At 27.8% G+C, this 23,289-nt stretch overlaps 1 protein-coding gene across 10 annotated transcripts in view; it reads right to left on the bottom strand.

Moving 5' to 3' along the window:
- LOC107443893 (uncharacterized) overlaps window positions 1–23,085 on the bottom strand; it is a 273,621-nt gene extending 250,536 nt beyond the window's left edge. For all 10 annotated transcript variants that reach the window (XR_011636254.2, XR_011636255.2, XR_002376833.4 and 7 more), the window contains exon 1: window positions 22,624–23,085. The gene's annotated coding sequence lies outside the window, so the exon portion shown is untranslated. The remainder of the gene's footprint in view (window positions 1–22,623) is intronic.
- Window positions 23,086–23,289: the final 204 nt, after the last annotated feature.

Here is a 23,289-nt window from a genome sequence, read left to right as displayed (position 1 = left end):
GCATGTTTCGTATGGACTGAAATTATCACTGTTATTTTTAGACACCGAAGAAGAAGTTTTTTGTCTATAAATAAACTATAGTATATCAAATTCTGTACTTTAATTTGTGCTTTATTCATGTTTTTTTTTCTTTCCGTTTTTACTTAGCCTACAATTTACAAAGTAAACTATTTTTTTAATACTTGTTAATCTTTTGCGAAGCTAGAAATGTAACTTTCGAAGATTATAACTTTCTCAGACTCTTTGACAGCTGTAATTATTCTTTAAATGCAAATTTTTTTCATTAAAATATTAAGTTGTGAAAGTGTGATTTTATTTCTTGCAAGTTGTTAGAAAGATGTGTCAATCCTTCTATTTACCTCTAAAAAGCTTAACCGCAAAAAGGAGTGCTTTCTAATATTGTATCAATATAGACAAATATATCAATACGATAGTGTGAGGAGCAATCAAAAAATATTTGAAACAAAATAGAATAGAACACATTAAGTAATAAATATCACGCAAAAAACAGAAAATAAAATGTAAAGAAAAAACAGAACAAAACACAAAACGAAATCTATAAAGCGAGTAGTGACTTCAAATGAACTTACATGGACGGGAAAATGTTCAAGAATTTAAAATATTTTTGTCATAAGTTTACCAGATTACATAATATGAAAACAGAAGAGCGTAAATATAGGGATTTTGTTTCACAGCGTGTTCTTACTGCATTACGAAAACGGGTGTGCCCATGGTAATATTATACTGAATAATTTAAAGAAGTTTATGGTTAATAAGGTTGATATTTATTTATACAATTTTAATAGAAAATTACTTTTATTTAAGAAATAAAGAGAAATAGAGAGAGAGAGAAGTAAACATAAATTTGCTAATTTATTTTATGAGTAGTTCTATATACTTTCAGATTATGCGCAGTAAAATAAAACTTATTGATTTTCTTAATTTTCTTCGTTTTTCTTATTGTCCTTTTTGTATTTATTGCGCAATATATATATATATATATATATATATATATATATATATATATATATATATATATATATATATATATACAGTGAACTTCGTGGTTCCTAAAAACTTACATATGACTTAATGTCACGCTTCTCTCAATATTAAGATATTCTCAGAAGCAATAAAACCCTTTAAAAGAAAATTTTTTTTCTTTCAAATTTCAACCTTATTTTCTCCATTTATTATTGGTTTTCAAATAATGCAAAAAAAAATCTCATTTTATCATCTTTTCTGACAAGAGGAGACTCACTACTGAAAACCACCCCCCCTCCCTCCCCCAAGAGCTTCCACTGCCTCACTCATCTCGTAAGAAGTCACAGATGTAACATTCTTATCGGATTTCATTTCCTTCATGTTAAAAGCTGATCATGAGTCACAAATGACCACACGCATCACATTAACACCTAAAGGACAATTTTTTCCATAGAGGGTGGATGGAGCACCATTCACAAACGAGAATCATTTTCTCACTTAGAACTCAATGCATACTTCATGGGTTGACTTAACAGTCAAAAAAATGAATAAACAAACAAAAATATCAGATTATTTTCAATAAAAACGGTTTTCAGGTATATTCACGATCTTATTTTCTGAATTTATTTGAATTGTTTTTAATATTTTACCATAATTAACACTCTGCAAATTAATTTTTTATAAAATAGATATATTTATAGCTAATACATAAATAACATTGAAATTAAAAAAAAAAATCTTATTGTGTCACCAAAGTATGTAGGCCTATATAACAATATATTCCTCTACTGCAATATATATAAACAGCAAAATAAATAAATACAAAAAAAAAACACGAAGAAAATTAAGAAAAACAATAAGTTTCATTTATTGCGCATAAGCTGCAAGTAAATAGAACTCATAAAATAAGTTCAAAATGAAGATAAAACAAAGGAAAATTACAGACATATGAAAAAAGGGGGGAAAAGAAAAACAATAATAAAAAATAACAAGCAACTGGGGAATAAAAATAATAATAAGAATAAACATCCGGAAAAAAATTATAAATTTTTTTTAAAAAATCCGGAAAATGAAAGATATACTCTTTTCATCAGCCCACACGATTATACCCGAAAGAAAGAGTGCCTTCTAATATATATATATATATATATATATATATATATATATATATATATATATACATCACAATTTATGCAGGAGTTGTTGGGTAGAAGGTATAAGGTGTAGTTATGGTTTGTCGCACTTGAGAGGAGGTGTCCTTATTTTTGCGAAATGTGTAGATTGCAGAAAGTAGGAAAGACTTGGAAGGATGTTTTTCTGTTCGTGAATTCCAAGCCACCGAGGAGAAATTATTTTTCCCTAATAAGTCCCTACCTCCAAGAGATTGTGTGAGAGAAAAGGAAGAAGAGAGGCGTCACCGATAAGCTCTCTCTCTCTGGCAACGACTAAAATTCCGAGCGTCGCCTTCAATTACCTCGAAGGGTTGCGCCACCACAGAATTCATACTCTGCTGCTCTTCCTCCCTCCCTTCCCTAGATTAGCACAAAGCATCCACACATACAGCCACCACCTTTCTAACACATATACGTGTGGGTGTGTGTGGACGTTGAAGGGGGAGGGGGTTGAAGAATCCTTCAAATGTGTTCCCCTTCTAGAATTTTCTTTTTTTTTTTCATTCTGCTCTTTCCTTTGTTTATTATTAATGCAGTTGTTACTCAAGGCATTCTTAATATTTTTGGAAACTATAAGGCTAGGAAAGTGGATTAATTAGTCATAAGCGTGTCCAAATAGATAACTGACGTGACTCATGTTAATTCTGGCGATATCTATCAGGGATCCTTCAACGTTGGACTTTTCTTCTGCAAATAGACTTTTGTCAAATGTCTATTTTAGTAGATGTCTATTTACGCAATATTTAACAACATAAGGTAGACTATATTCTATGAATCTTAATTTTCAAAATGTTAACGATGAATACTAAATGTATACATAATTTACCGTTTTATAACCAAAAACTTAAACTAATAGTACCAGAGATTTATCCACGTTTCCCTGCATTCTTGGGTTATGCGAATCCATACTTATTTACGAACTACTTTTCCTTTTTTTTTTTTAAATACAACTTATTCATTGTTATAGAAAAATTTATAATTCTATCTCGAGATCTTTCAATTTTACGCTCAAACGTGAATTGACGTCAAAAGTAATAAAAGGAGAGATAAATTTTTAAAAGTATGAACAGAGCCGGACAAAGGCTGGGGCATAGGGGGAAGTTGTCCTCGGCCCCCAAATCGAATAGAAAGTTTATTTTAGGTTTCCTTTCTTAATGAACTTTTCTTGAACAAAATATCAGTACAGTGTAAAATCCGTCAGTTTTATGTTAGCTTCTTCAGTAATTTATCGTATGTGCACAAAAAATCTATATTTTGTAAATTCATGGCTTTCTAGTGCGGAATTCAGCTGAATTTTCGCCAAGACAATGGACACAATGGGCCAATCAAAAGTCTTTTTTATATATATATATATATATTGCAAAATGCGATAGGTTTACAAAAATGCGGGCTTCTGGTTGGATTTATTGAGCCATCGTCATTGCGAAAGTTTAGCAGAATCCCGCCCTATAGTCAGTAAGGATATGAATTTTTTACAGCTAGATGACAAAGTGAACAATCAGAAAACGGAATATTGCAGGATGGACATAGAATAGTCAGAAAATCAATAAAATGAACAGAACTATATTTCGTCTGACCATTAGAGGGGGTTTACAGCTATTTTAGGTTCCAGTCAATTTTCCTCTTATCTTCTATGTATAAATGAGGAGAACTGAAGTAGCGAAGCAGAGGGGAATCCCAAAGAAGTTTTTGCCTGAGTATAAATTATTAAAATGGTTGTCGTTAATGAATTTCTCATTGAGTCACACAATTTGTATTTTAAGTACGAATGATTGTTTTAATAATTTAGACTGGGTGAATAAGAAGATATCATTTTAAAGAAACATTCATTAAATCACCTATTAAAGTGTAGTTAACTTCAATAAAATATGAGATTTTGTACCCAGTGGCAAATTGGGTCTTGGTTTAGATTTGATGGCGTGCACACGCTTGTCAACTGTGTTCAAGAGTCATAGTAAATAGTGCGCCTGCGTTGCTATGGCGACGACTGTTCTTTTTCTTTTTATGTTCAGTAGCAGGCATTTTTAATGTATTTACATAATAATAAAGTATTTTTATATCCTTCTTTATTATGAACGTATAATGACTGTCTTGACGGTGATTTCAATATAAATGCTGAAGAAGGAAAAGTATTGTTGTGAAACACGTACATAGGGGAAGGATATGAACATCCATGGAGACAGTTTGTGCGACCCATGATTTGAAATGGTGTGGCGTTTAACGGAGTTCATCCAGAAAGAAGAAGCATTTGACCCATGGGTAGCCAGTGATTGTAATAAGACGATCACAACTTTTTTTTGTTATTGATTTATTTATTTTGAGAAAAAAAAAGTAATATCCTTTTATAAATCAAAAAAATTGTATTAAGTGCCGAGTCATTTTTCAGACTTCAAACATATCGTATCTTCTTTTTCTTTTCTTTTTTAAATTTATGTGCTCAGTCATGCATTTATCAATCTTCATAGGGCAGCTACTTATCGCTTCTTTAGTAGTAGCCGGAAATTTATTATCAAAAACATAATTTCATAAAATTTGTTCTAAGGCAGACTTTTACCGTTTTTTTCTTCAAAAAAATAATCACTTATCAATAATTCAAACAACTTTGTTTGCATAGATCAAAACTATTACAAAAACTATTACTTATTACCGTACGGAAATAAATACATTTCTATATTTGAAAAGAATATAATTTTTATGATAGTTAAAATAAATTGTAACAAAGAAAAACTGGAATAAGTCCATTTGGAACAAAAAATGTCATTCATTTTTTTTTCATCCATTATAATAATCATTGTTTCATTCTGATGTTTCATCAAATTACACCTTTAAAAATGTTACTTAAATGGATTCATCTTTGATAGCGTTTTTAAATTCACTTAAACGTTAACATTCAAAGGCCTCGAAATGATATCATATTTTAAATGAACCTATTCTTTAAAATTAAGAACACAAATATTATAGTTATGATAATTATAATAAAATTATTATACAAATAAAACTGTTATGTATAATCATAATAAAAAATATTATAAAAAACTTATTGCTGAGGGTACTGTCCAATTTTTTACAAAAATTACGATTGGATCGCCATCTGTTGCATTTTCAAGATTATTGAATATTGAAAAATCAATAACATGAAAAATAAAATTTTGTCAAGAAATGTTACACACCGAAGATGGGCCACTGCTTTCGTTTTTTCTCAGAATCGCATTTTATGTACATCGTTTTATGAATTTTCTTTGCATTCTTTTTAATTTATTACAGATTTGCAGCTTATATTTTTGTTTTATAAAATAATATTACGGGGGTCTTATTATTAGGTGCCACAACAAAACAGAAACCAATAAAAAGAAAGAACATTTCTTCAATATCAACATCAAATTCTTTGTGAATTAAAAATAGAGAGCTTATTTTTTCCAATGTAAAATTGGATACACTTTTAATATTATCAAAATGAATGCAAAAGGTTTGCTATCACAGATGAAGCAATTGAAAAACTGAATTTTTGATTTATGGTGCAAATAATTTTACGTCATGCCTTTTCTATTTTACGAATGTTTCAGCCAACTTCAGTTCTACGCTATCATCAGATCCTATTGAATATCTCTTTTGAAAAAGTGTTCTTTCATTAACATTTTAAAATAAAAAATTAAAACATCTTACAGTATTAATTAGACTCGATCGATGTGGAAAAAAAATAACTAAGGTGCTTTTTTTTAAAGGGGAAAAAAAGCAAAATACTTATTTTTCAAATAAGCTTCGAAAATAATTTTTTATTTCACCTACTTTATTATGTGTATGTAGAAAACAGTTTTTGTTAGAAAAAAATGTTTTTTTTTAAACACATATTAAAAATACTTAAACATAAAAGAAAAGAATAATAAAGAAGCTCTATGGTAAATTAATTCCTCCATCCGTAATTTTAATCATATCCTTTAGCAGTTTTGCCTCAATTAATAGATTGTATAAAATTCGAGTGTTAAATTCTCTTAACCAAGTTTCTTTCCACAGCAATTAATTTATTATAGAAAAACTAAGTAAAATATTTATAATTTTACATCAACTCCTCTCAATTTCAAATGGATTAATAGTAATAAAAATAATAAAACAAATGTTTAAGCCATTTCATAGAACAACCAAAATTATTTTAATTCAAATTTTAATTTTTTTTAAAAATGCAAATTTTTATTCTCAAGTGTGAAACTATAAATCCAAGCTTACACTTCAAATACAACAAAACAGTATTAAAAGAAAAGGGGAGGGGGAACATAAAAACGCAGACTATAATTTGCGTAGAAAAGAAGCTTGGGAGGAGATCGGAGGGAAAGAAAGAAGAAAAAAAAGATTAAAAAAAAAAAAAAAAGATCGACGTAGCCCATTAACCTTTGGCGATTAAGCGACAAGAGCAAGAAAATAATAACAAAAACATAAATCGCCAAAGAAAAAGTTCTCCTAATCAATGGCACAAAAACAACAGCTTTTCCACCCCTACCTCAATAAACGCGAAACGGATGGCACGATAAAAGGAAAAGAAAGAAGGAAAAAAAAAAGAAAAGGGGGTGGCCGCCAAGCTAGCCAATGAGAAGGCTGCAACGCTTGGAAGCGGGATTATTGAAAAGCCAGTGGCAAAGGAGATAAGAAAAAAGAGTGCGTTTTTCGAGGTTGAAGATTCGGTTTAATCGCAAATTCCCTTTTTGCGTCTATTACACGTTCATTTCATACAACGAAGAAGCTGGAAAAATAAAAACATGAAATGAAAACTTAGAATGGGATCGATTTCTCGATGGGAATTTGATCGTTGTCTCTCCCCAAGGATCGATCATCACTATTCATCGACATGCACCTGCTGTTGGACAATTCTTCTTTTAAACAAGTGTCGAAACGTTCGAATGTAAATTTCCAATCGCAGCTGTTTGTAGAACAGTCATCATCGATAGTTGAACTCAACAATTCGTTTGTGAACTTCAAATCCAGTGAATGAAGTGAAAATTTGATACAAAAAAGAAAATTTCTTATACAATGAAATATTGTAATACTTAAAAAGGGCAAAAAATATAGTAAAGCAAAGTTATTTTATTTAGTTTAACTGTGTTTTCGTTTTAAAAAAAGCTTACTTGAACACTCATTGTAAACATAGATAATTTCACATAACGATTTTTTTAAAACACTCTTCATGAAAAAAAAAATTGTGGGGCACAATTTTAGACGTGAGAATGTATGAAATAATGCTAAACAAAAACATTTTTTATAATGGGTCGAACATACAAGTATAACAGCCATCAATAGGCGAACTTTTATCGTATATCAAGGTATATTTAAAAATCTTTAAACAATATTCAAAGACTAAATTCAAGAAAGTTTAAAAATTTATTTTTATTTCTTTTTAATTATTAAACAAAGAGTAAAATAGAAAAAAAGTCTAAGTATTTTAGAGTTCGAAAACGCAGTTTAAGGTATGAAAAAGTAGTATTAACATTGGGTAACATATTTGTTAAACAAACGAATGATGCCTGTTTTTCGAATTACTTATAAAAACTGAATTCCATTTCACTACGCTAATTTATCTGACATAAATTCAAGAAATATAAAAGTAACTATGTATTTACAATATAGTATATGAGTTGATTATGCATGGTAACAGTCATTTGAGATTTTATCAACAAGTTAATTATTTGGAATTAGATCTTGTGAATAATCTGTTAGTTTAGTTTAAAAAATTCATTTTTAATGCAATGGTCGATATTATAAATTGGTGCAGTGATAAATATGTTGCTTCACGTTGATAAATACTAACAATATCGCTTCATATTTTGGTCAATTGATCTTTTTATGTGTAGCTGAGTGCTTCCAATCAAAAGGACAATTGAACTAAAGAATAACTGTTAAACTTAACTGTTAAAGGACGGTTAAACTTACATGTTAAACAATAATTCGCATATTTCATTCCAATTGTCCAATCAGCATATCGTGTAAGTTCAGTAATGAGTATAAAAAATTTAATGTGTTTAAAAAATAATATATTTTATTAATAAAAATATAAATTTAAATGTTACTGAATACTAATAAGTACTTTAATAATTAAAGGAATTATTTCATGTAATTCAGTCAAACAAAGCACTTTTTATTTTACATGGTACATCACTTGTACTTTCATCGGCATTTTCGGACACCTTTTTAGTCAATTATTGTACTTCAATCGAACCTGCACAGATTTTAAATATAAAAGATTTTTTTTTTTTTTTCGAAACAGTCGTAAACATTCCAGTCATTTAATTCTACTTAAGAAATATAATTTCTTAAGTAGAATTTCCAAATTCGCAAATTTTGGAAACGAAGTGAAGTTTAAGAACTATCTATTACTATTATTAATATTTATAGAAGAAATTTCTATTATTATTTATTGAAGTTTAACTATTGTTTCAGAGATTTCAGAAGGGAAAAAAACTTTAAAATAAGCTATATTTTTCGATAAAGTAGTTTAGATAAAAAATAAAAAAATTAAAATCTTTCAAAACGTAATTTTTTAATTGGATCCTTTTATCTACAAATTTGAAACTGAACTATTTTTTATGGCCAACAAAAAGTAGAAATAGTTGTTTCAATTAATAACTTTCAGCTCAAAGCTATTAATTGATAGAGCTATTTCTCCTAAAAAATAATATACTCCCTTAGGATTTCCGTTTTCACGTCACTAAACGTAAAAAAATAATTTATTACCATAATCTTAGAAATACATGGTTTATAATATGGTTTATGATTTATATTACATTTAATAATTATTTGAAATAAAATATTTAAAAGTATGGAGACATTTTTTTCTATGCAATAATTGCTTGAAGATTGGGTGTAAAACCTCTTTTAAAAGCACTTCAAAACTCCAGTCTTTTAAGAAAATTTCCTAACACTATGAAAACGTTTATTATATATATATAATTATATATATTTTTTTCTTTTATTCCCCGCTACGCAACACAACCCTTTAGCATTAAACAAAATTATTAAATTATAACTTTAAGATTTCCGAAATTTTTATATATTAAAAAAATTGATATTAATTCTTGATAAGCAAAATGCAACGCTTTGATTTGATAACATAAAACTTTTGTTTATATATTTTATTTCACGAAAGAAATATTTTCTTACTTTCTTAGTTTTGGAAATAACCTAAAAGCTGAGATTCTAAAAACCCCTGCTTTTCAGTCTAATGCTTACAGAAAAAAGTACACATTGACTAAGTTTTTGAATAAATAAATTGTTACTTTATTATTAACTATTTCAATAACTACACTATATTTTATTAAACGCTTTTATCATTTGTTTTCATAACAATAAAAACAATTTTTTGCAGAAAAAATAAAATTATTAAATTATAACTTTAAGATTTCCGAAATTTTTATATATTAAAAAAAATTGATATTAATTCTTGATAAGCAAAATGCAACATTTTGATTTGATAACATAAAACTTTTGTTTATATATTTTATTTCACGAAAGAAATATTTTCTTACTTTCTTAGTTTTGGAAATAACCTAAAAGCTGAGATTCTAAAAACCCCTGCTTTTCAGTCTAATGCTTACAGAAAAAAGTACACATTGACTAAGTTTTTGAATAAATAAATTGTTACTTTATTATTAACTATTTCAATAACTACACTATATTTTATTAAACGCTTTTATCATTTGTTTTCATAACAATAAAAAAAAATTTTTGCAGAAAAAACAAATTCTGTGTCAGATCTTCCTGTTCTTAAAATCAAAAAACCAAATGACTTAAAGTAATAATAGTATAGCTAGGTTTATACGAATCATTACTATTACGATTAAAATTATTTATCAAAATTATGATCGGTCATTTTTATTTATGGATTTCGACTAAGCATAGTTTTGTTACTTTATTGGATATGTTTTTTTTTCTTCTGTTACTTATAAACAAAACTAATTTCAATGGAATGAAATTCTTCGACTATTATTCAATAAGAGAGGGATAGATCAAAAACAAAAGGTAGACGACTGACCCAGTTTTTCAAGGAAACAGACAAATGATAAATCATATTTTGAGACATGAATTAAGAGAAATGCACCGTCGCGTGTACCGCAGGAAAAAACAAAAAAACAATTGAGACAGATGGGGTCTCGATTTAAAAAATGACTCCTGTGGTTAAAAGAACAAAAATGAACAAAAATTCCCGTAAACGTCAGTTCAATAGGAGATGTTATTCATACGCAAAATACAAGTTCCGTCTTTTTGTGGTAATAAATTTTATTTATCTTAAGCGAGTCCAGTTATTTTGAAATGTAAAGATGGAGGTAGGGAATAATAATATAAAATTTTAATCTTTAGAAACTATCTCAAAATTTTTACGTACATCAAAATAAGACATAAAACATGTAGCTTAAAAATGAATTAGAACAGTTAAATGTGTTTTTTTTTCTTCTTTTAAATGAATTTAAATAAATTTAGTTGGGGTCAATACAATTCAAGTATTCTAGTATTTTTCACCTTTTTACTCTAACACGACACACAAAACCGAAACAGTTTGCAAGCGATCTTTCTATGCATAATAATTTAGAATGTTTTAGAAATAAACTTGTTATAAACTAAAATCTGAATCTCCAATTACCCTTCAAATTCTACCACGTATTCGTTTCAAACAGGTCCTCGTAATTGTCCTTGAATAGTATAAGTGTGTTAAATTCAAAAAGTGTTAACATGTCCCAAGCAGAACCTGTTGCATTTGCCGAAAACAGTTCCCTTGTTGGACTATAGTTCCCTGGCCAAATTATTAGACTCATTATAAGATTCTATGTAAAATCTTGATTATCACGTGATACTCTACCGCTTTATTGTCTTTACGAGACTGTTTGTGTTAGTGTATCAATTGGTTAACATTGTAATGAAATATGTAAAAAAATAATATAGGAATACAGTATATAAAAAGTCTTATGAATAAAAACTCATTACACGTATGTTTAAATATAAAAGTATTGCGTATAAACTCGTGCAAAACATGTCATTATTAAAACACTACAGTGCGTCTAATAATTTGGACTAATTATTATAATATATTAATATAATACCTGATATAGTAAATATTCTATATTTATATAATAAATCGTCTAATGTATCCAATCGTCGAATTTAACCATTTGATAAAAAAAAAATACCATTTTTGATATTAGCTCATCAAACAATATGTCAGCCATTACATTTTGAACTATTTTTCTCAACACAAATTTCTGTGTAGTTATTTGAGTGAATATCCTTTAGAATAAAATCAAAGAAAAAAAAAAGGGGGGGCATGAAATTAGTTGACTATTATTTTAATAGACTAAGTAGTAACGGAAATAAGCCAACATTTTTCCAATCTTTCAAAAGTTTGCTTTCGGTAATTTGTTTACATAACTTAAACTATAATATTTTTATAACTAGAAAACTTTTACAGATATTTAAAGCAAACAAATAATGACATTAAAAACATATTTGGAAAACAATAGAAGGAATTATGCTGACGATAATTTAATCCCTATTTTGAAATTTTTAGAAACTGTTATTTAAAACATTTAATCATCAAAAGATTCTTTTTTAAGCCTTTTATGTTTGAAACAACTAAAAACCAAAGAATTATTTCAAAACGATTAACTAAGTTGTATTTCGCCACAAAAAGAGTTCTAGAGCCCACGCTATTCAAGCTTTTAAACTACCAAATGGATGACATTAGTTTTGTTTCTAAGCGCACCAGATCAAGAAACGAACAAACTTTTTAATAATAATAAATGTGTTCATTTACAACAGACAAATAAAAACAATGAAATTATTTGTTCTTTAACCGACAGGGACATTTATGCTTATTTTATTTTGTTTAAATTATAGTTGTTACCTGTTGAGAACAATGCTTTAATCCGAATGAGAAGTGCTTTTTTTTAAAATTTACTTTGAGCAGCACTTAGTGATTATTTGTGATACTTTAAACCGTTTGAAGTCCATTCTTTTGTTTCAATTAAACAAATGTTTTGTTTTAAACACACAACAATTAACTTATTTCTGCCACATTTAGTTTTTTTCAATGTTTTACGCGAATCAATTCGAAGTTTCGCAAATTGTGTTGTTCCATAGAGAATAATATGTAGCTTCTCTGTAAAGAAGAAGAGAATAAAATTTTGTAAGTTTCAATGAGTGATTAGTTTTGGGTTTTAATTTCTACCAGCCTAAACAGTCAATTTTAAAAAAGATGTTCATTTAAACGATTTAATAATTCGGTTGTTAATATGAAAATAAAATTTGCGCTAACAGCTGCTCTTACTTAAATCAATTTTAAAAGTTTTTCTTAGTTAAATTGCAAATTTATAGATTTTAGTTATCAAAAATGTTTAATATTTTATAATTTATAAGATATTATAGCAAATGTCAAATGAGTTTTTTTTAACGTTAAATAATATAATAACTTATCATTTTGACATTCGGGTGAAACTACGTAAATGGAATATTTCCATTCTAACTAAGCTTGTTACTAAAGCATGTGACTATTCCAAATTTTTGTTTTTTTATGTTTGAACAATCAAGGCTAATAGTTAGAAGTGATAATCTGCATCATTTAAAAGCAACTCAGAAAGTATTCTAATGTTCACCTCAATAACAGAGACTTGGTTTAAAAGTTTGATTTTTAGTTTTTTTTCCTTTGAGAATCACGTGTCCTAGACGATGCGTCATAACGTATCGTATTATGATTTTCGCCGCCTCTATAATTATTTGATGCATTACAGAAGTCAATATAATGGAAACCCTTATTCTAATGGAATGGCTGTAGTGTAATACAGGGTGCGTAGCCAAATTATTCAACAAAAAATAAGCTCTTATCAAGAACTCAAAAAATATTTTCACGCACTTTAAAAAATATCATAATTGGGCAGGGTTAAAAATTTTCGACAATTGACGGTTTTACCATGTTTTAACGGTAATGTCAAAAAATTGCCATTGTTTTTGACAATTGTCAAAAATCATGAAATTTTGAATCATGTAAAACGTTTCATACGCTACGGGCTGACAATACGCCGAAATAGATTGGGGTTGAATGATTTGGGAAAACATTGAATAGAACAACGTGTCTTTTTGCATAATTCGAAGCGAAAATCAACATAGTAAAGGAAAAATCTCATTTTGAAAAAGGGAAAATGAAGTACTTTTTAAAAACACCCAATGAAAAAAGCACCTTTAAGGGGTTTTAAAAAACGAAAATCAAAAATAAGCACCTTTAAGCCCTTTTTGAAAACGCTACGGACATTTAAGGCTATTAGTTTTGCGCAAATGCAACTTTGTTTCAAAAAAGTTATCTATAAACAACCATGATTTAAGATCATAACAATAAGTGCTTACGTATTGAAAAAAAGTTCGGTACTATCCCGTATTTACGATAACTTTTCTAAGTATTGCAGATTTGTTGATATATTTACTTTTTAAGATAACACTGCAGTGCTGTTGGTTTACTCCAATAGACTAAATATAATAAGACATCCTAACAATTGTCTTGCTCAAAATGTTAATTTTAAATGGAATGTCGCATATTATTAACCATAAGTAGTGTCGACATAACAACTCATTTCAATTCTATTGCGCAAATTATACAAAAATTAATAACGGAATTTGTCGTTTCGTTTATCTGCATAGTATCTTTAGTATTTTTTTACTATTTAGAAGAAAGGAAAAATATTACATACTTTGTTCCTAAGACATGAACAATATTATTTTGTACTCAGGATAGTGTTACTTCAGTCTCGAGCTTTTGTTCCCACTGTTTTTTCCCCCCAAAATAAAGTCATAATTTTGTCTCCATGATATTGTCTCCATATTTTGTTGTCTTCGAAACATAGTGAAGATTATTTTGTCTTAATGAAATTGGCCTTACAATTTTGTTCCCAACCTATTTTATCACCGATATATTTCTTTCATTATTTCATCTCTGAAATATTGCCCTCAAAATTTTGTCTCCAATATATATTGTCTGTGCTAGTTTGAGTCTCTGAATTTACCTCCGACCATTTTTTTTCTCCGAGATATAACCACCACAACTTTGCTTCGAATATACACTCCCTTATATACCGAAAATATACTGAAAATATACCTTACTTGTTATCCTTCGAGAAGTTATGTCTCAAAAAAATGAAGTACACACCAGACTAATAAATGTAATAATAGACATCTGTAAGTTTTCCATAAAAGTAAATGATAATTTTAAAACATATCGTTGATTTTAAAAGCAATTGAAATAAATTTACAAAGCTATTGATCTGTATGAATCAAATTAAAATATATCTATTTAAAATACATATCTTTGATTTTAGGTAATATTTTATAAAATAAAAATTGAAATGTTTTTTTTTAAACTATTGATACAAATTTCAGATTAAAAACCTAACTTATACTAAAAGAGGCTGTACTTGTAAACTCGTAAAAAAATGATTACGATGAAATTGAAAAATGTATTCTTGAATATTGATTTATTTTATTCATAAATATTATTTATAATAATTCAAGTCTGATTATCACTTTAAAATACGTTGTTTGAAAACAACGTTGTACTGGAAAATTTCTTGCCATGGGTTTTGACCCTTTTTTATAACTTTCCAGCCACCTTTATTGCTAGTATGATTCTAATTCACGTTCAAATTCTTATTGCAGTTTTTTAATTTAAATAAATATCATAAATAAAAAAAATACCTTGATAATATTTAAACACTTCTATTATATGATTTGCAAAGAGTGGTTATTTTAATGCCTTACAAATAATTGCAAATATTCAGACTGTTTAGGAAAAAGTTAAATCCATTCACAGACCCATCAAAGAAAGTTCCTTTTTTTAAAAATGGACCGGTCACAAAATATTTTGTCACGAAAATTGACCTTTCCTAAAATATTTAATCTTAAAAACAGTCTTAAACAATACTTTTCATTCTAAAAGTTTTTGGGATCTATCGAAATTTTCAGAAAATTTTAGATCTTATTGAAATAAAATTCCATTTTTTAAAAATATACAATTCCAAAAATTAATTTTAATTTTTTGGATTTTAAGAATTGAAATGAATAATTAAAAACTACATGTTTGCAAAGGATATGTGTTGGACACAAACTTTTTAAAAGCCGTTAGAGAGAGGCAAAATTATTCTGATCATATAAAGTAAACAGGATTTTGATACAATAGTCGTAACTTTAAATAGATTATTTTTGATACAAAATACACATTTTAAAATGAAAGCACTAAGAATACAATCCTATTCTTCATATAGTCCTTATTTACCAAAGAGTCAAAAAAAATATCCAAGATCTTCGAATCTTTTTACCCTTTTAAATAACGACAATTTTAAAGTCCTTTTTAACATTACTTTGACAAACATTTTTTTAAAAAAATAATCAATATTATTTTGTAATTGTCCATAAAATTTTCCATTTGCGAATGACGCCACATTATAAAATATTAAATACAGTTTAGCATTTTATACTTTTTTCAATAACTAGCTAAAAACGTTAAAGAACCGATAAAAAATGTTAGTGTCAACTATTAATGAACAATGGAAATCAATATTATAGGAGATGCTCCATAGTAATAATATTAGTGAAACTTAAAATTTCAGATGGTACGTAAAGGGTTAAATAAGTCCAAAGAAGCCAATTTTTTTAAAACACTAATTGTTTGTAAAACTAGACAATTGTTAAAATGAAGTGATTTGTGTCTATTGTTACAGTAAAAAGACTTTCATTTATGTCGAAATTTATTTAATTAAAAATTTATTTAATTAAAAATGCTGAAAAATTTAAAAAGTTGAGATAAAATAATGTTTAGTTTAAATAATTTGTAATAAAATACTGATACCTTAATAAAAATGTTTTTAAAAGCAAAGTAGCGTAGTGTAAAGTTTTAAAGCAAAGCTTCAGAGAACTACGTATAAATAACTATGTAATAACAACTATGTTATAAATTTTTATTAAAAATAACCCGATGATCCCTTTGAACTTGGAAAGTAAACATCGACATAAACTTTTATAACCTTACATCAGCTTTTACAGCAGCCAGTATTGTTGCTATAATGAATGCATTGAGTATTGTTGCAATAATGAATGCGTTGAGTATTGTAAAACAATAATTTTAGACTATAAATACTTTTGTCTTTTTCACGCATTAACTGTTGCAATACTATTTCGTATACAATTACTCCTTAAACAGTTTATTTTATTTAAATCAATTAAGTATTTTTTAGTCAGTTTATTAAGATGAAAACGTTTATTTTTGGCAGTTTATATTTTTGGAACTGTCCTTTCCTATTCCCTTCCTGATCATTTCCTATTTTTTAATTTCCCATATATAGTTAGGAAATGTTAATTATCAGTATAATCAGATCTCCAATCAGTTTTAATTACATTTCTCCTAATAATATTCTTAAAAAAAGTTTCAGTGCATGTTCGGTTAACTTTTACAAATGCTTACAAATTACGGGGTATAATAGTGATTAACTTCAAAAGCACACAATCGGAATTTTCTTGCCTTCTTCAAAAAATTTTGTTGTCTTACATAACATTTATACCTCACGATTAATTTTAGATTCCCAAACAATTTATAAAAACATTAAAGTATACGACATTCGCTAAACGTTCTATAAAATAATTTTATACTTCCTATAAAATATCAATCTAAGATTCCCAACAAAACATGCATTTTAACTACATACATTACAGAATTCTTGCATTATACATTACAGAACATTTTTGTATATAGAAGTTGAGATTTTTGCTCAACATCAACATTCTAGAAATCTCTCTTTACATTTCTTCAGGTATAAATATAATTTCATTAAATTATAAATTATATTAAATTTGAATTATATGGATTAAAAAAAACAACTATGACAAATAAGAAGCTTTTTAACCTCAAACATTTTTTAGAACCTGGACCCTATAATCAGATCTAAATGAAATAAATTTACTTTTAGATCTTATTTTTATTCGATTCAGTTTCTCTCAATTTGATGAGAGTTAAATCCAGATATTTAGTGGCTTTTTCACAATTGATTTATTTAAGAATATGTTAGAAGCTCTTTAGATGATGAGTGTTGTATACAAAGAATTGAGGAGAAGCAACAGAATGTTATTTGGGGGGGAATATAATATTTTGAACATTGATTGATGTTAATCACATTTTTTTTCTTTAGAATGGAATGAATATGATTTATTGGTTAATAAAGAGATGAAATTACAATTTGTGAAAAGATTTATACCGGATAATCTATGCACACATTTCGTCGATCATTTTAAACTTAAAAAATGACTTTATTTCTTAGACAAAAAAAAAAAGCATTTTTCCTAAATATATTTCTATTGATAGGACACGATCAGAATATTTTATGATCTCAATGGAAAAAAAAAAGATCTCAGAAAAGGTTTTGAAAATACTGAAATTTCTTAGAGAAAGATCGTATTTTGAGATCTCAAGGAGATCTAGTATAAATATTTTTAAAAATATTGAGAATTTTATGGAAAATATCTTATTTTAGTCTAATTTATTAGTTTAATTTTATTTCAATTTGAAGTATAACAAAATGAATTCATTTTACTTTAAAGTCAGTTACTGAGAGACAGAGGCCGGTCTGAGAGTGGTAGAAGGTCATAAAATGTCGACAAGTAATTTAAAACAATGTTGACTTTTTGAAATCAAGCACCCCATAAGTACCAACACCGGACGAGAACACAGTTTAAATGAATATGAGAAATTTGGCTAATTGAAAGCTTGTGGATATAAGAAACAAAATACGTAAATAAGGAAAATAAATAAATGAATTAAATCTATTTCCTTATGTTAAATGTGTAAACTCGAAACCTAATTTAGGCAAATACAGAATAAAAACTTTGTCTACTCAATTCTTTAAATACAGTTCCCTGCAAAAATTATTAGACTCGCACTCTAAGAATCTATGTAAAATCTTAATTATCAGGTGATACTCTATACAGCTGTATAGTTTTTATGTGACTGAAACCGGTTTGCACTTGTTTACATTCGTATATCAACTGGTTAAATTAGACGATATATAATATAAATTTGACTATTGGATAAATGAGACGATACGTTACATAAATATAGAATATTTATTATAACAGGTACTATATTATTACAATATAATAATTAGACCAAATTATTAGACGAGCTGTAGTGTTTCAATAATGACATGTTTTGCGCTAGTTTATAAGCAATACCTTTATATTTAAACATACATGTCATGGGTTTTTATTCAAGAGATTTCTTATGTACCTCCTATTTGTATTTATTTTTAAAGTATTTCATTATAATGTTAACCAATTGTTATACGAACGTAAACAAGTGCAAACCGGTTTCAGTCACATAAAACACAATAAAGCTGTATTGTATCACCTGATAATTAAGACTTTAAGTCGAATCTAATAGTGCGTCAAATAATTTGGCTGTAAGTAAGCTTAGTTGACAAAGGGTCTTTTATTTATAAGTTATCTCTATACTGTATAAGTCTATACTATATGCAGGGGTCTGTCCAGACATTTCGCGAAAGGTAGTGTTTTTGTAAAATTGTGAAAAAACTACTCATAATTTGTGACTATAAAATAAGGGTTAAGTCACATTCTTTCAACCAGAGTCCTGCTTTTGTGAATGTGTGCAAATAGGGTCCTGTTTTTGCAAAAACCTCTAAAAACCTTTTCAAGAAGTTTTTAAATTGTAAATAGATACAAGATTCTGCTCAACAATTGCTGCTACTAAATTAGGAATGCAACATACAAATATTTGGTATTTAGCCTATAGCGCTCAACACAGAATATTCATTTCGGTCGAATAATGGAAACAAAATCACTCACATTTTTAATAATTTCAATTGACATATTTTAAATAACACAACTTAGAAATGTATCACTTTTAATGTGTTATGCATTAAGTAAACTTAAACAATTCTTACAATTATGATATTTTATTTAAAAAATTGCCAGAAATTTTTATTTACTTAATTTCTATTCATTAATTTTATGAATAAATATAAAGTGATTAATTATTTATTGACAAAAAAAAATTATCATTTAATAGCAATAAGAATGAAGACACGATGTTTGTAAATATAGAAATATTTAGAATACTACATTTGGAATTTAAACTTAGGGAAACTTGGAAAACTTGGTTCGTTTCAAACCGTCTTTCTTTTTTCTCCCCCAGGAAGGGTTTATTCGATAGACAAAACAATAATGAAGATACACAAATTTGTGAAGGGTCCAATAAAAAGATAAATTACTTTGTGAAAGGTTCGTTTTTATAGAAAGATATTTTGTGAACCGAATTTCTTCTAAACAGACCCCTGATAGGTCTATACTATGTTAAGTCTGTATACGTTATCTCATCAGATGATGTCACAGTCTATAAAAAATAGTATATATATATTTTTTTCTTTTTTTTAACAAAGTTTTCCCATGCCTCCATTTCAGGTAAATAAGTATGAACACAAAGTGAGCTAGAAGTTTCATATTCTTTTCTTCTATTTGGGTTTTAGAGTAGATTTTCTTATAACACAATATATACTTTTGCTATAGTATATCGCAAAATAAAAATATCACTCTAAATAGCTTTTGTGTAAATGATCGGATTTTCACGCCAATTAGGGTGACCTCAAATATGCCGACTCTAAATTAAGTCACGCGATCAGACACAAAAAGGTATTTTTTCTGTATGAACAAACCTTTTTCTTTTCCAACGAAATTTTGACTATCGAAACATTAATCTGTAAAATAGGATCCCAATATTTTAGAAGAGCGGTTGAAATATTTAATGTTCTTTAATTTTCATTTCACTGATATTCTATCTTAATGATATAAACCTTTTATTTCAATTTGTTCTAAATGAAAATTTCGGAAACTTTTTTTTTTACTTCAACTATTTCAACTAGTTTCTAATTATATATGTTAATTTAAGGAGGCTTTTTGACGACAAAGTTTTTCAATCTACACAATTCATGGGGTTAATTCATATATGTACGGAAAAGCATTTATCGAGGAATTAAAAAAATAAGTAAATTTTTTTTTCGTAACTATGGGATAAAATTTGGAAATATGACTAAAAAATCATATTTTTATTATATATCTAGTGCATTACTATTAATATTAATAAAAGGTTTTGAACTACAATATTAGCCAAAAATTATAGTTAATAATGTAAATTATAACAACAAATCTACAAAAAAATTAACTCTTATATTTTTTTCTAATCCTAGTTCTATCTCTGATCCATATAAACGCAAATAAGGAGATAGTAAAAGAGAAAGTTTTATCATGTTTTCGCGAAAGTAGTGGAAAATACATGCAAACTTTTTACAACTCTTATATAAGCGTTATAAGCAGTTGTCCATAACCCAAAAATTCTTTTAAAAAAAAGTGCGAAAAACAATCAAAAATGACCCTAAAATAAAAGATTTGATCCTTAAAAATCTTCGAAACTGTGTTTTTTTTTCATAAAAAAAATCATAAATTCATAATTTATTTCAATAAATATAGTAATAAATTTATACTTATTTAAATGAATAAGTAATTTATAATTGAAATAAAATGTAAATATATACCTGATAAATAGAAGCTATCAATTATAGAATAATAAACAGAAATTTATTAGTTATAATCTTCAAAAACATTGTGTTTTTTTCATCAAAGTTGTGCTGCATTATCAAATGTGTTTTTTTAGTCTTTAAATTGAAAGATTGTTTATAGTCTTAAAGTAAATTTTTTGTACAAAAATTGCTTTTGGAAATTGCCTTAAAAAATTTTATTATTAATCAATACTCGTTATTCGAGGGTATTTAAAATTTAATTTATGTATAAAATAATTAATTCATAAGCAAATTACGCTGGAAAAAAATGCGATTCAAAAATCGTAAAATTCAAAATATTATTAAGAAATGAAAATTTTTTTAAAAATGACTTAAAATAGCTAGAAAGAATAATACCCAATGAAGAGATAAAACAGCCAAATATGCTACAAAAAAAAAATCATTTGTCATCAACTACTTAATCCTGATAATAAAATGCATGCAGAAATAGACTTGCTCGATTTAAAGAAAAGGAAAGGGAGGGGTTGGGATAATGAAATGAAAAGCTATATTTTGTCTTAAAATTGACATTTTTAAAATAAACTCTTTAGTACTGTTTCGAAATTAGTACTTTACGAAGTTACACAGAGATATTTGATTGCCTAGAATAAAATGTGATGTTATTTGAACAATTCGAAACTGAAGTTTATTTTGATCTATCCAGAAGTACATAATGTATCTAGTCATTATAAAATATAAATATCGATGCACAAAGCTGAATACAGATTTTTAAAATGTCTGTGAAGTTTGGCGAATATGAACTAGATAGTGGGTGTTAAATTAGTTTTTATTCGGGTCAAAAGTTGATAATTAAAAAAAAAAGGATCCTCTCTTACTTATAATTCAATATTCAAAACTGTTTTTCCTCAACAGAATAAATTATGAATTTAAATATTACATTGAAAAACGATCTCTTTAAAATCGTAAGAAAAAAAATATTTACTGCTGTTGATGTTCTGGTTCTACACTTATAACTAAAGAACGTACCTAATTCATTTAAATTTGGCTGTAAAATGATCTCCAATTTCACTTCTTGCGAATGTAGTTATTTCAGGAAAGAATTACGAGTAAATTGTTTAATAATAAAAGTAAAATAGAATGGATCCTATTATTCCGGTTACAGAAAAGTGAACATTCAGTTGATTATTGAAAATGGCACGTTTTCTCAACGACTGAAGAAATATTCTTTTATGAAAAAAAAAATCAAGTAAATATTTTAAACCTAAAAAACAATTTATCTCAACATGAATGCGCTGTAGGTAAACTAATCTTCAAGTATCATCAAAGTGTAAATATTTGGTTCACAATTTCGATAGTTTGTTTCATTATTTATGTCATTGAGCATCACATTATAGGATGCAACTAATGCATCGTTGTTTAATAATAAACTTTTCATTAGTAACGCGCAAAATGTGAATATTTTTTCTAATTTATCTATTCAGAGTGTGTGGTAGTTTCTTCTTTTTTCGTTTCGAATGTTTAATTACCATTCGACTGATTTAAAAGTAATAAAAATTTGCAGAAAATGTTTGTTTAATACTCATGAAATCGTGGAAAAAGAATGGCATGCCAGAGCACTCGTTTTACTTCTTGCTTCGAATTAAGACTCTCATTGTTTAATGTCTAACTAAAACGTTGATATAGATGTTCCTAACCAATTAACTACCTATTTCTGAAGAGTGAAACAAATATTTCGTATATATCTTAAACTGACATAATGCTACGCGAGACCTTTTTATGGTTATGTTTTAGGATGGTGTTTTGGGTACGAAGTTATGTTTGATTAAACTACTAATGAAAATGTGTGATGGTTTGTCACATAATGTAAGACAACTTACCTTGAGACGACGTTGAGTGGTGTATCGCGCCATGTGACAGTTCAATTTGTTTATTTACACTTGTAAATAGAAGAGAACAAAACGTTGACGCGAACAAAAACGAAACCGAGAATAGGAATAAACAACGGCAGCGGAGGCAACAGAAAAAAAAATACCACGTGCTTTTTTTTCCCCTCTTTTTTTTTATTTTTGTTCTTCCCAGAGAAAATGCAGAGAGGTAAACGGAGAGGATTAGCTTCTACCTCCGCTCTAGACAACACACGCGCGCACCGATCTCCCCGAAAAAATAGAGAAGAGAACGTTCTCAACTCCCGTCCTTCTTACGCGATCCCTCAGTCGCGTCTGAAGCAAGGGCTGTGTTCTGTGTGTGCGTGCCTTGAGGCTCTCTTCCATTCTATCTCTCTCTTCACTCTTTCGTTCACTCCTACGCGTAATGACTTTTATTGATCCTCCTCTAGCATTGGCTGCCACCAGAAGGATGAGGGGGAGAGTGGGTTTGACACAGAAAAGGGGGGGAGGAGAAAGAAAGCAAGGGGGGTAGCGCGCCTAGAGACCTGAAGCACTAGCGCCACCACTACCTCCGCTTCTCCACTATCTAGGGCACAAAGAGTTGGCCTGTTTTGTTTACCTCTGCCTACACCGCCGGCCCTATCAGCTGCTTGTGCC

This window comes from Parasteatoda tepidariorum, chromosome 2 (assembly GCF_982258835.1).
Source record: "Parasteatoda tepidariorum strain Cologne lab strain chromosome 2, Ptep-v5.0, whole genome shotgun sequence".
Lineage (NCBI taxonomy): Eukaryota > Metazoa > Arthropoda > Arachnida > Araneae > Theridiidae > Parasteatoda > Parasteatoda tepidariorum.
The sequence above is the reverse complement of the archived record's forward strand: the minus strand, read 5'-3'. Positions and strand labels throughout refer to the sequence as shown.